Source organism: Trachurus japonicus, chromosome 9 (genome assembly GCF_045865225.1).
Source record: "Trachurus japonicus isolate A0001 chromosome 9, Traja_1.0".
Lineage (NCBI taxonomy): Eukaryota > Metazoa > Chordata > Actinopteri > Carangiformes > Carangidae > Trachurus > Trachurus japonicus.
Genome location: NC_140915.1, coordinates 3620874 through 3635982, shown reverse-complemented (window position 1 = coordinate 3635982; position 15109 = coordinate 3620874). Strand labels below are relative to the sequence as shown.

Below are 15109 nucleotides of genomic sequence, written 5' to 3'. Positions count from 1 at the left end.
CTGTATTATTATCCGCATTATTAAAACAAAATTAAATTATTTGTTATTTTTGCTTTGTAGTGTTATTTGTTTTGCTTTTTAATGTGTGTTTCTGTACTATCTTTCTGTATCTGATTATAAGCCTGTGCATATTCTCATTTGTCCAGGTCATAGTATTTCAAAGGAGGTTAAATGGAAAGCAACTGGACTTAGTTATTTGTCTAGGAAGACGTTTCACCTCTCATCCAAGAGGCTTCATCAGTTCATGTAGCATCTGACCAGGCTGGGCAGATAGTTGGACCAGTCCCAGCCTGGTCAGATGCTACATGAACTGATGAAGCCTCTTGGATGAGAGGTGAAACGTCTTCCTAGACAAATAACTAAGTCCAGTTGCTTTCCATTTAACCTCCTTTGAAATGTATCTGATTATGTGTTTTTTATTATTGGCCATATGTTATTTGTATATACAGCACTGGAAAAAATGAAGAGACCACTCCCAAAATGATCAGTTTCTCTGGTTTTACTATTTGTAGGTATGTGTTTGGGTAAAATTAAACAACTACCGACAACATTTCTCCCAAAATTGAAATAAAAATATTGTCATTTAGAGCTTTTATTGGCTGAAAATGACTAAACTAGTCTAAATAACAAAAAATATCAAGTCTTTTCAGACCTTGAATAATAATAATGCAAAGAAAACATGTTCATATTTATTCCTAAAGAACACAGCAAGAATATTTTAACTCAGGAAGAGTTTATAAATCCCTAGGGGAAATTTGTCAGTAGCAGTAGCTGCCTTGTAGACAATAAATATACATAAAATACATATGACAGTTAAAGAGATTACATACACACACTCATCATGACACAGCTCTGATATAATAAAACCAAACTTGCATAAAAGTTAAGCAGAAATGTGAACATACTGAGATCGATCTACTTCAATAACTCAACAAAAACCACCAATTTAGGGTTAACACACCTGTGGTTAATATCAGGAGTTTGTTTTTGATTCAGGTTTTTTATTCTGATGCGGTAGTAGTGTTTTTCTTTTCTTTTCTTTTCTTTTTCTTTTTTTACCATTTACACCCATGAAGCTCTTTGAGTTTTGAGTTAAACGTTTTAACGACAGAGTGATAGATCCCGTTCACAGAAGATCTGTGGCGCTGCTCAGCTGTTGGCAACTCGCTGCTCTGTTTCCGCTTCCGCGTTCAGTCACGTGCTCGGGCCAGCGCCACAGGTGGAGAGCAGAGTAAAGTTTGAGAAGGAGAAGAAGGAGGAGGAGAAGAGGGGGAGGAAGGAGGAAGAGGAGGATTGATCCGGCTGATCAGAGCGATTGGGTTGATTGGAAGTTGAATCAGCTGAAGTCTGAGGTCACCATGACGTTTGTCTCTGTGACCTGTGACCTCTGACCTTTGACCTGTGTAACTGAACTCAGTTTTTTATGTTGTTTACTCTGTGACCTCTGACCTTTGACCTGTGACTAACTCACCTGTAAAGTGGAGGAAGTTGTCGATTTCACCCTGGTACCAATCAGCTGAAGACAGCTTATAGCTTTTAGTTTTTAGTTTTCAGCTTTTAGCTTTTAGTTTAAAGCGTTTAGCTTTTAGCTTTTAGCTTTTAGCTTTTAGCTTTTAACTTGTAGCTTTTCATTTTCAGTTCTTAGCTTTTAGTTTTTAGCTTTTAACTTTTAGTTTTCAGTTCTTAGCTTTTAGTTTTTAGCTTTTAACTTTTAGTTTTCAGTTTTTAGCTTTTAGTTTTTAGCTTTTAACTTTTAGTTTTCAGTTCTGAGCTTTTAGTTTTTAGCTTTTAACTTTTAGTTTTCAGTTCTGAGCTTTTAGTTTTTAGCTTTTAACTTTTAGTTTTCAGTTTTTAGCTTTTAGTTTTTAGTTTTCAGTTCTTAGCTTTTAGTTTTTAGCTTTTAACTTTTAGTTTTCAGTTCTTAGCTTTTAGTTTTTAGCTTTTAACTTTTAGTTTTCAGTTCTTAGCTTTTAGTTTTTAGCTTTTAACTTTTAGTTTTCAGTTTTTAGCTTTTAGTTTTCAGTTCTTAGCTTTGTGTTTTTAGCTTTTAGTTTTCACTTTTTAGCTTTTAGTTTTTAGATTTAAGGTTTTAGGTTTTAGTTTTTTCAGTTTTTAGCTCTTGGCTTTTAGTTTTTAGCTTTATGTTTTAAGTTTCTAGGTTTTTAGCTTTTAGTTTTTAGCTTTTGGTTTTCACTGTTTAGCTTGTAGTTTTTTGTTTTCTCAGTTTTTAGCTCTTAGCTTTTAGTTTAAATTTTTTGTTTTTAGCTTTTAGTTTTCACTTATTTGCTTTTAGCTTTCCGTTTTTAGTTTTTAGCTTGTAGCCTACCAGCTGTCTGACTGGTTTGGATGTGAATGTGAACACGGAGCTGTTGAGTGTTTGTTTAATCTGCAGCTGAGACATGACCTCTGGATTGATCCCTGTTTCTGTAGGCTATGTGTTGACTATAAATATATATCATTACTATCGATCATTGGTTATTGATCATTATTCCTGCAGATTTAAACTTCCCACTCAGATTAGATCTACTGTACTCAGTCCACATTTAACAGCAGAAATACAAACCCTGGTCGGCCTTGTCATCAATCAGGTGACCAGTTGATTACTGGCAACAGTAGTTGTACTCTGAGGCCGGGGCTTTACAGATGTTCCCTGAACGCCTCACGAGCAGCAGACTATTTGTTTTATTGTAACCTGTGTCAGATAACTCCGATGTACAGCAGTTATAAAATAAAATAAAAAGAATAAAATAAGAGGGTAAAACAAATGAAAATGACAACAAGAGACCCTACTACCCTACATAAGACCCTTTGTGTGTATGTGCATGTGTATGATTGTGTGCGTATGTTATTTTACAGATATGAAATTCCAAGTTATTTTTTTTTATTTGCTTTTTGAATGTTAGTTTGTGTGTGAGTTTAGTTATTGGCAGTGGTAAAGGAGGAGTTCCATGTTTTCATTGATCTGTATTCTATTGTGTGCTTCAGAAAGTTGGTGTTTGGTTTAGGAAGCGTGAAGCGGCCTTGTGTTGCCTGTCTGGTGGCGTAGGAATATGAATCATTGTTGTGTTTTAACTGATTGTATTGATATAAAGGTGTTTTAAACTGTAGTAATGTTTTCCATATTGAGAGAAGTAATGCAGCTTTGACTCTGTCCTCTACTTTTAACCACTGTAGACAGTCACAGGAATGCACGTTGTTAATACTGTTGTTGTTTATGGGCTGTTGGTCGATGCTGCAGTGACTCTGTTGTGGGGAGTTCAGGTGCTTAAAGGGATTGTAGTATTTTTTTTAAAAGTGTGGTTGTATGATCTCCAAATAGCCCCTAAGTACTTTAATTGCAGTAGAAGACTCTCTGCACTCCTCCCGTTAGCAACGCCAGCCCATAATAGCCCTGCCCAGAGATTTACAACATACAGTGTTGTGAACAGACCCAAAGAAACGGCCTATTTTCACGGCCTAAAAGAGGTTTTACCTGAGAAAAATAAATACACAGTTCCATTGTTCACTATAATATAATTTTTTCCAGCCCTTCAAAGTGCAGGAAAAACACAGTTTTTATTTGGACCTAACCAACTCACGTATCCCTCCGCCCAGGGTTAGCGCCCGCCGATCAGCAGTTGGTTAGGTAAAATAGGCCGTTTCTTTGGGTCTGTTCACAACACTGTATGCTGTAAATCTCTGGGCAGGGCTATTATGGGCTGGCGTTGCTAACGGGAGGAGTGTAGAGAGTCTTCTACTGCAATTAAAGTACTTAGCGGCTATTTGGAGATCATACAACCCCACTTTAAAAAAATGATACTATCCCTTTAATGCTTAATACAAAGTGTCCTGGTTATAAAGGGACCCGGTGTCCTGTGGGGGGGGGAAGGTCCTGGTCCTGGTCCTGGTCTTGACACCAGAGTGGAGTAACGTGTCATTAAAGGTCAAAGTTTCCGTCTTTAGCAACACGAGTCACAGCAGCAGAGTGAGACCACGATGACCTGCAGCGACCTCTGACCTCTGTGTGACCTCTCATCAGATCAGATGACCTACCACACACACACACACACACCTGGCAGGTGGTGTCATGTCAGGTGGAGCTGAGCTGAAAAGTGGCAAAACAAAAAAACCATGTGTTTTCACTTTCATAAATATTTAAAGGGATAGTTCAACATTTTGGCAAATTGACCCATTGCCATAATAGATGTACACAATCCAACAACTCCACAACGCTCTGGTGGACAAGTTGTGAGCTGCACATTCACCACGCTATGAGATAATAACACAACGTTACCACACAGAGTTGTTTTAGAGGGAAATTCATGCAAAACCACTGATGCGCGTTGCCTTCAGGGACAGTTTTTCATCAACAGTCTCTGTATTTCCCTCTAAAACAACTCTGTGTGGTAACGTTGTGTTATTATCTCATAGCGTGGTGAATGTGCAGCTCACAACTTGTCCACCAGAGCGTTGTGGAGTTGTTGGATTGTGTATTTGATGAGTTTGATGATGAGGGAAACCAAGAAATCCCATAATGAGCCTCTGTAGCGTAGCTCTGAGCAGCTCACGGCTCTGCTCCGCCGTTCTAAAAACAGCTTGCACCGACAATTAAAGGTAACGAACCTACTGCTGCTATGACTATAGGGATTATTATGGCAATGGGCCATAATTTGCCAGAATGTTGAACTGTACCGGTCTGGGGACACGATAAAAAAAATAAAGAAAATCAATTATCAGACAGACTGAAGAGACAGTGAAGGCATCATGATGGACGTTAGTTAATTTATTATTATTGGTTTCTTAGTCGTACAGCAGCAAAATGCTGATCCAGTGTCTACACACACACACACACACACACACACACACACACACTCAGTCTCTACTTTCTATTAAACTGCATTAATGTGTGTGAGAGAGAAAAGAGAAAAGAACCCACATGGTCCAACAAACAGGGCACCAATTAAGGAGCGCACGCACACACACACACACACACACGCACACACACACACACACACACACACACACACACACACACACACACACACACACACACACACACACACACACACACACACTGCAGTGGGTCTTTAATGCCACTTAAGGCTGTTAGTGTTTCCTGTTGACGTCCAACAACAGGCTCTTCACAAGCCATCATTTTCCACTCTGCAGACCTCTTTACACACACACACACACACACACACACACACACACACACACACACACACACACACACACACACACACAAATGGACAGATAGCTGCGGCTGAGAGAAACCAGAGAGATCAAATGTGTCTTTAAATCATCATCGTCCTCATCTCCTCCTTCATATTAAACATCTTCAGGTTCTGTTATATTAATATTATTATATTATATTATTATATATTAGGGCTGTCAAAGAATATTCTAAATTAAAATACATATTCGAATATTTTTAAAAAAAGAAGAAGATTTGTTTGTGAAAATTATTATTCGATTGTGGAAAAAAACACACCTGCTTTTTCAGGAACAGACTTTTGTTCTTGAATTGATGAAAAGATTCTTGGCAAATGTTTTCGCTTTCATGCGGAGGCTCATGGGAAATGTAGTGTAAAAACACTTTGCTTTCAGATTTACGGAATAGGCCTTTAGTTTATTTTATTTCAGTCATCATGGCCCTGCTCTTTGGAACTCAGGTCTGCTACAACAGCATCTTCTTTCAAAATCTGACGAAAAACATTTCTTTACTCACAAGCTTTTAGTTTTTCATTGTTTTTTATTTCGCTACATTTCCTTCTTTTTGTCTTTTTGTGCGTTTGTATTTTATGTGTCTTCCTTATGTAATGTTGTGCTTTGTGTTGTTTTTGTGATGATGCACATTGAGTTTGTGCTTGTCTCATGAAATGTGCTACAGGGTGAAGTCAGGTAAAATGGGCCAGATAAGGTCGGAGCATCATAATAGTTCTTTAAAATCTAACAACCAATCACAATTTATTTTTTATGAACCTTTATTCATACAGGTAAAATCTCATTGAGACCCAGCGTGTCATTTACAAGAGAGACCTGTTGTTGTCATTGTTGTGTTCAAGCAAGCAAGTTTGTAAAATTAGATTAAAAACACACATTTATCCGTCGTAAAACAGGTCTAAGGAAAAGAAAATTGTTCATCATTATTATTGATAGCATAAGTCTAATAATAATTTAAAAAATAAAATAATAATGCCTGCAAAATTCAAGTCAAGGAAACAAAATTGTGGTAGAATAGTGAGAATAAAATTTAAACTTAGATTAAGTCTCATTTACAAGCAGCAGAACTTCAATCCGTTCCCATTCAAAACGATGATGGAGCCCAAACTTTGTGCAAAATTCTATTTTCCAGTAAATCCTGGGTGAAAGTGAGGTCGTTTTTTCCGCATTGGATAATGCAGGCGCACGGATTATACGTCACGTTGCTCACGATTCATCAGCCAATGATATTGGATCTGTCATCTGTCAATCAAACGTCTGAGAAAAACAAAGAGACTCGTCCACCAGCACCGACACAACCTCTCCTCCTCCAGATCCCTGCGTCCATCACTTAGCCTCGCTAGCTAAGTTAGCAAGCTATAACGTAGCTAGCCTACGAGCTAACAGTTGTTTTAGAGGGAAATACAGAGACTGCTAGATGAAAAACTGTCCCTGAAGGCAACACGCATCAGAGGTTTTGCATGAATTTCCCTCTAAAACAACTCTGTGTGGTAACCAGGGTTTGAAATTAACTTTTTGACCTACTAGCCAAGTGGCTAGGTAACGTTGTGTTATTATCTCATAACGTGGTGAATGTGCAGGTCAAGAAATTCCATTTAATTTGCCAAAATGTTGAACTATCGCTTTTAAGCCTTTGCCATTTTCCTCTAAACCTTCACCACAAATCCAAAACTTCAGACTGCGTTCACAAAACCAAAGTCAAAGTCAAACTTTCACTTCACAACCAGTTCAAAACCAAACACATCAAACAGCTTTTCCATGGTAACCCTTTAATTTACAGGCTGTTAATTACAAGATAGTGTCAAAAAAATAGCCCAATTAATTGCGATTTCTTGGTTTCCCTCATCAAACTCATCAAATACACAATCCAACAACTCCACAACGCTCTGGTAGACAAGTTGTGAGCTGCACATTCACCACGCTATGAGATAATAACACAACGTTACCACACAGAGTTGTTTTAGAGGGAAATTCATGCAAAACCACTGATGCACGTTGCCTTCAGGGACAGTTTTTCATCAACAGTCTCTGTATTTCCCTCTAAAACAACTCTGTGTGGTAACGTTGTGTTATTATCTCATAGTGTGGTGAATGTGCAGCTCACAACTTGTCCACCAGAGCGTTGTGGAGTTGTTGGATTGTGTATTTGATGAGTTTGATGATGAGGGAAACCAAGAAATCCCATAATGAGCCTCCGTAGTGCCGTGGCGATGCGGGGACAGACACAACTACACTGCAAAAACTCAAAATCTTACCAAGAATATTTGTCTTATTTCTAGTCAAAACTAATCTCTTTCCACTTAAAATAAGACTCATCACATTAAAAAGCTTGTTTTTAGACACGTTTTACTTATTTAAAGCAGATTTTCACTTGAAATAGGCTAAGTAGAAGAATCTGACAGTGGATCAAGTTTTTCTTTCCTATTACAAGCACAAAAAACTTGCTTTCACTGGCAGATTTTTCTACTTATTTCAAGTGAAAATTTGTTTGAAACAAATGAAAATGATCTAAAAACAAGTTCATTGTTAGGTGATGAGTCTTATTTTGAGTGAAAAGAGATTAGTTTTGACTAGAAATGAGACAAATATTCTTGGAAAGATTTTGAGTTTTTGCAGTGTACCGCAAAACAGGAGCAATTAAAGGATAATTTCCGTTTTTTTACAACCTGGACCTTATTTCTAGCATAAAATACGATCATTTACTTACCCAGACAACTTTGGTGTCATTTGGAGTTGTTTCGCCCGGCTCATTCTGATAATAATCATTCTGCTTCGGCATTTGGGTCCATTTTTATCTCAACTAGCCGGAGCTTTAGTGAGTCCAGGTTGAGGAGAGGAAGCCTGTGGAAGCTGAACTTCATCCAGCTGCTCATTTTGTTCTGACAAGTCAGAAACACGCAGAAACGAACCATAGCATTAGCGGTAGCAAGTTAGCCGCGCCGGGCAGCGGTCGGAGATGACATCATCCAGGTCAGAGGTCAGTAGGTCAACCTACAGACCCCGGATGTTGATAACATGCCACCACGGACTCAGAGGGGAATAGCACTAGTGTATCATAACAAAATATTGGCGAAATGAAGGAGTTTTGCGGCGGATAATGTGTTATTTAGAGGCTGCATTGCGCTGCCCCGTGTTCTCGCATTATACGGATATACGCGCCGCTCCACTGGGGCTAATTTCGTCAAAACGACTCCAAATGACACCAAAGTTATCTGGGTGAGTAAAATGATCTTATTTTATGCTAGAAATAAGGTCCAGGTTGTAAAAAACTGAAATTATCCTTTAAACTGAAAATCTTTAGATTCCTTCTTTTAGACATAAATGTTAGGAACATACAGCCCCGAGTTGAATTTGCCCGGAATTGTCCTTTAAAGCAGCTGAACTAGTGGTTGTGTTAGTTGTGTGTCGTTGTGTGAGTTTGTCGTCCTGTAATGGACACAACGACGACGTGAGCCGCTGCAGGTTGTGTTGTCATGACGATGCTCAGCCTCCTCAGATCCTCCACTTCACTTCATTGTCACCGGTTCAATACAAACAGGAATTATTCACATGAACACACACACACACACACACACACACACACACACACACACACACACACACACACACACACACACACACACACACACACACACACACGCACCACACACACACACCACACACTCACACACACACACACACACACACACGCACACACACACGCACACACACACTCACTCACTTCACGGACCATTTGACTCTAATATTCTCTCTCTCTGCCCCCCACTGAGCTGAAGCTTCATCACATCCACTCACCTTCCTCCTCTTCTTCCTCCTCCTCTTCCTCCTCTTCCTCCTCTTCCTCCTCTTCTCCTCTTCCTCCTCTTCCTCCTCTTCTCCTCTTCCTCCTCTTCCTTCTGCTCTTCCTCTTTTTCCTCTTCTCTCTCCTCTTCCTCCTCCTCTTCTCCTCTTCCTCCTCTTCTTCCTCCTCCTCCTCTTCCTCCTCCTTCTCTTTTTCCTCTTCCTCCTCCTCTTCCTCCTCCTCTTCCTCCTCTTTTTCCTCTTCTCTCTCCTCTTCCTCCTCCTCTTCTCTCTTCTCTCTCCTCCTCCTCTTCTCTCTCCTCCTCCTCATCTTCCTCCTCCTCTTCCTCTTCTCTCTCCTCTTCCTCTTCTCTCTCCTCTTCCTCCTCCTCTTCTCTCTCCTCATCTTCCTCCTCCTTTTCCTCTTCTCTCTCCTCATCTTCCTCCTCCTCTTCCTCTTCTCTCTCCTCTTCCTCCTCCTCTTCTCTCTCCTCTTCCTCCTCCTCTTCTCTCTCCTCTTCCTCCTCCTTTTCCTCTTCTCTCTCCTCATCTTCCTCCTCCTCTTCCTCTTCCTCTTCTCTCTCCTCTTCCTCCTCCTCATCTTCCTCCTCATCTTCCTCCTCCTCCTCCTCTTCCTCCTCCTCTTCTCTCTCCTCCTCCTCTTCTCCTCCTCTTCCTTCTGCTCTTCCTCTTCTTCCTCATCCATCTCCTCCTCCTCCTCTTTTTCCTCTTCTCTCTTCTCTTCCTCCTCTCCTTCCTCCTCCTCCTCCTCTTCGTCCTCCTTCTCTTTTTCCTCTTCTCTCTCCTCTTCCTCTTCCCTCTCCTTCTCCTCCTCTTCCTCCTCTTCTTCTCCTCCTCCTCTCCCTCTTCTTCTCTCTCCTCTTCCTCCTCCTCCTCCTCCTTCTCCTCATCTTCCTCCTCCTCTTCCTCATCCTCTTCCTCCTCGTCCTCCTCCTTCTCCTCCTCTTCCTCCTCCTCCTTTTCCTCTTCTCACTCCCCTTCCTCTCTCCTCCTCTTCTCTCTCCTCCTCCTCCTTCTCCTCTTTTTCCTCATCCACTTCTCCATCCTCACCCTATCGGAGTTATTCATGCTGTATTATCATATAATTATTGGTTGCCATGGAAGCGGCTGATTGAGCTGCTGTGATCCTGCATTTGATGAACAGACGGAACGAGAGAGTGTGTCCACATACTTCTGTCCGTGTGTGTGTGTGTGTGTGTGTGTCTCTGTGTGTGTGTGTGTGTGTGTGTGTGTGTGTCTGTGTGTGTGTGTGTGTGTGTGTGTGTGTGTGTCTGTCCATGTGTGTGTGTGTGTGTGTGTTTTACGGCCGGCTGCTGCTTTTAGACGACTCATTACTTCGACCTCCCGTGGTCTGAATCCATCAGCGTTGCCGAGGCAGCGGTGGACACGCCCACTCTCATCCCAACACATCTAAATGTATGGAGCCGCAAACTTTCCTCCGCTCGCACATCTGTCTGACGTTACCATGGCAACAGAGAGCCGCTTGACAGGCGCTGACGGGCCAGTGAGTGAGTGACTGTACCCACCACTTTATTTTCCCATGATCCATTGCGTCACACCACAACGGAAGTCGGTTTTAGTAGCGTTCCAGCGAGCGGCTAACTGGTAGCGTTAGCGGCTAACTGGTAGCGTTAGCCACCGGTGTAGGTACCAAATGTGGGGGCTCCGGGCTGCCAAAACCGTTGTGACTAATCTGATGTTTGTTAAGTCTATAAAACAAATTATTGAACAAACATTACTATTTCTGTGTGCACGTTTGTGTAATTAGTCATGGTTATATCGTAGTTGTTAGCTTTGCTGCTGCTGACAGCTAACAGCAGCAGCTAAGCTAACACGAGGACGTCAGCTGTTAAAACCCTCCCGTTGTGGGACACGACATGAAACTACTCCAGTTAGCTCAGTCATGTTGGAACTAGGATATCCGCTGGAAAAAATATTTTTTTCAAGTACCCTTTATTGAGTTATTTAAGACACTGCTAACCGCTAACAGCTAACGGTTAGCCCAGCTAATCTAAAATGTTTATTCAACAATTAGTTTTATAGACTTCATAAACATCAGAGTAGTCACAACGGTGATATAGTGACGTGAAAATTTGACATAAAGCTAAAACCTCGTCCGTATTGTTCTCATTATACGTGATGATTATAAATAAAGTCGTCACGGCCGATGTCTATCAACCAGTCGATGCTATCAACAGTACAGTAACGGTGGAATGGAGTGTCATGGCGACACCCAGCGTCATTCTCCGGAAAGTGGTGGATAGGTGTGTCCCACGTCGAGGGGGCGGAGCCACCACGGCACGACATCATGGTTTTCTGTATGTAAAGGGCAACGGGGGGTTTTATTTTGTGAAAGTAACCGGAAGTGCGCTGGTCACAACGGCTAGCTTGAGTAGCGCCGAATTCGTCCGAACAAAATTGTAAACAGCTGGTATTTAGACAAATTAACGACACACTGCTGATCTAAACGGCTACTTTCTCTCCTAAACATGTTTGAAATGTTGATAAAGTGATATATTTACAGAGTTTAGAGCTAAAATGAAATCAGATTCTGACTGCTGATTTCAGCTCTGGTACGAGGCAGGCTAACACTACCCATACACTTCCAGTGTTTGAGCTAAGCTAATTAGCGACTTTAGGTGGAGGCAGGCTAACACTGATACACTTCCAGTGTTTGAGCTAAGCTAATTAGCGACTCTAGGTGGAGGCAGGCTAACACTACCTATACACTTCCAGTGTTTGAGCTAAGCTAATTAGCGACTTTAGGTGGAGGCAGGCTAACACTACCCATACTTCCAGTGTTTGAGCTAAGCTAATTAGCGACTTTAGGTGGAGGCAGGCTAACACTACCCATACTTCCAGTGTTTGAGCTAAGCTAATTACGGCGATACGGCTCTATCTCCCTTGTTACTGCACGCACAGTCGAAAGGATGGTGTCTATCTGCTGGTCATGGACTCATCGTTTTGGCGTATCGAGAGGAGGAGAGTTTGTGTCGGTGGTGGTGGACAAGTCTCCTCACTCTTCTCAGACGTTTGATTGACGGATGACGGATCCAATATCATTGGCTGATGAATCGTCATAATTTGTGCGCCTGCATTATCCGTGGGGAAAAAACTACTCCACTTTCACCGCGGATTTACTCGAAAACAGAATTTTGCACAAAGTTTGGCCTACATCATCAGCCTACATAGATGAGTGATTAACACTAATGTTAAAGCAGAAGTAAGTGATATTTTTGTGTTAATATAAGTCTTAAATAGTTATATCTTCCGACAGCAATCACTTCTATAGAGTGTTTGGTCTGAAACACGGGTCTCTCAGTCACTCTGCTCTGCTCTGAGCCCAGGAGAAAACATTTATCGTATCCTACAGTTTTTATCCAATGAGGAGAGAGAACGGCATGCAGGGCTGTGTGTGCAGCCAAGGAACGCCGTGAATGTGGTGACGTAGCGACGAGGACTGTTATGGTGCGTTCAAGGAAACTCGTATTTTTCCGACCGTGAAGTGGTACCAGTTCGATCTGGTACGAGTTCACGGGTCAGAAGTTACGAGTGGCCGTTATAGTGACTTTCACCGGTAAAACAGGTCGGAGAAACACGAGTGGGTTGCCTGGAACGCTACAAAGTCGTAAGTTGTGACTTGAAGCTGTAATTTACGATTTCAAAAGCCTGCCTGGAACGCAGCATTAGCGAAAACGACCGGACCACTTACTTCTGCTTTAACTTAAGACCCACAGTGGGCTCAACACCTAGATCTCCGCAGACAGCCGGAGTGACTGAGTGATAAAGTTGCCTCTGCTAAACGGTGTTTAAAAAGTGAAAAGGTGCAAACATCAGCACGGAGGAGGAGGAGGAGGAGGAGGAGGAGGAGGAAGAGGAGTCATGTTTGTCTGATAGATACTGTCTGAATACAAACTGCCTGATTTCACCTCAGTGAGTCTCAGTGAGATTAAAGTCTGAACCTCCTGCTGAGAAACTCAGAGTCCAATCTACTGCTGCTGCTGCTGCTGCTAACACACTAACACTGCTGCTGCTGCTGCTGCTGCAACAACAACAACAACAACAACACGGCCGTGTCCACAGGTGACCGTCCAGACTACGGCTCAATCTTTAAGTTTCTAAAATAAAACTAAATCTCAAACTTTTCAAAATAAAACACAACCCAGACAGACAGAAAAAGACAGAAAAAGACAGAAAAACAGACAGACAGAGGCTGTTTTCGAAACCGCATACTACCGTACTGAATGTAGGATTCAGTCTGCTACTTCAGCAGACCAACACCATTCACACCGCAGTAGCTATGCAGTATACGAGTTTCCCAGAATGCATTTCACGGCAACCGGTAGCGGTAGCTGTAAAACAGGGGAAAAGCTGTTTTATTTCCCGCTCTAGCGCTGTAATTATGTAACTTTATTAAGTTTTAATATTTTTTCATGAGAGAAAGTAACTGTTTAGATCCCAAATAAGTTCATCAAAACGACGGCTGTTTAGAAGTTTGCTCCGATGTTTTTCAGAGAAGTGAAGCTCCACAGCGACCGGGACATCACAGAGGCAGCAGCCGGTCTGCAGAGCTGCTCGGCCGGCCAACCTCCGTCGTCATCCCGGGGGAGAAAACCATCGCTGATTAACTTACCCGCAGGTTTTTAGAGGTTTACCACCGGCTGGTTAAATTATTTTTAGGAGATAAATGTTGGTCTCAGTGATGAAATCTAACAGCTGTATCAGTAGCATTAGTTAGTGTGAATGTAAAGTGAAGCTTCCTGTGTGTGTTGGACAGAAGAGCAGCGCTGCCTCGGGGCTCTGGAGCCTACGGACACAAACCACCACATTTACATCAAGAAATACATGTTTTACAATCAACACATCAGTCTGCATTAAGTTTCATTTTATTAAACTAGCCTATATAGTTACGGTCCACAGCAAAGATACTTCACTACTCTAAACTGTCTTTGGTTACGGTTAGACGTCAGGGGCGCATTGCATTGTGGGATACAGTACGCAACGTAGACTGGTCAGATACTGGAGATATTTCCCAAATCACTACGATATCCGGGAATTTTTCGCATACTGCAGATTTAGCTTTTGTTTGCATACTGCATACTACATACTGTATATTGCATTTTGGCCAGAATATGGGCAGACTGAGACAGACAGACAGACAGACAGACAGACAGACAGACAGACACACAGACAGACACACAGACAGACAGACAGACAGACAGACAGACAGACAGACAGACAGCTCTCTGCCTCCATTCACTCACACACTTCATTTATTTCCACTTTTAATCTCATCATGAGTCTTTGGCTCTTTGTGTCTCAGCAGCCGGGGGCCGAGCCTCCTGTCCAAAAACATTTAGTCCCATGTTTTGGTGTCATTTAAAGGTGTCGTGTGTGTGTGTCGGTCTGTGTGTGTGTGTCGGTCTGTGTGTGTGTGTGTGTGTGTGTGTGTGTGTGTGTGTGTGTTGTATGTATTGTGTGTGTGTGTCATGAATACAGCAGCAGCAGATGGATCACAGATTAGCCACCCGTCATTCTCCATTCTCCACACTCTCCGCCTTTCTTCTCCCACAAAAGTTTCTCTCTTGTTTCTCTAAATCCACCGTCCGACTCCAGCTACTCCCCCCCCCACCCCTCCTCCCCCCCCAGCTCCCTCCTCCTCCATCAACTACCCCCCCCTTTCCCCCCCCGACCCCCCTCCCCCCCCCCCCATCACCTCCCTAAGCCTCTTTTATTGCTCATTTCAGCGCGATAAAGACGAGGCGGCCTCACGCCTCCTCGGCCAGAAAGCAGCAGTAATGAATTCATGGGCTGTAAAGGCCTTGATCCTCCACCGCCCCCCCCATCACCCCCCCTCAACCCCCCCCCACCGCCGCCGCCGCCGGGGGAGGGGAGGGGAGGGGCTCCATTGTTTAGGAGTATATAGGCTTGTCTATTACCTGCACACACACACACACTCTTATACACACTGCCGCTGAAAAGAGCCATTTGTTGCAAAAGAGCCATTTCATAGAGACAACCCCCCCTCTGACCCCCCCCAAGAGACACACACACTTTCATTCGCTCTCTGACTCACACACACACACACACACACACAGAGTTACAG

The 15109-nt window shown here is 42.4% G+C and overlaps 1 protein-coding gene across 5 annotated transcripts in view; it reads right to left on the bottom strand.

The window, feature by feature from the left end:
• LOC146980638 (far upstream element-binding protein 3-like) overlaps positions 1–15109 on the bottom strand; it is a 169318-nt gene that overhangs the window by 42080 nt on the left and 112129 nt on the right. The window lies entirely within an intron of this gene.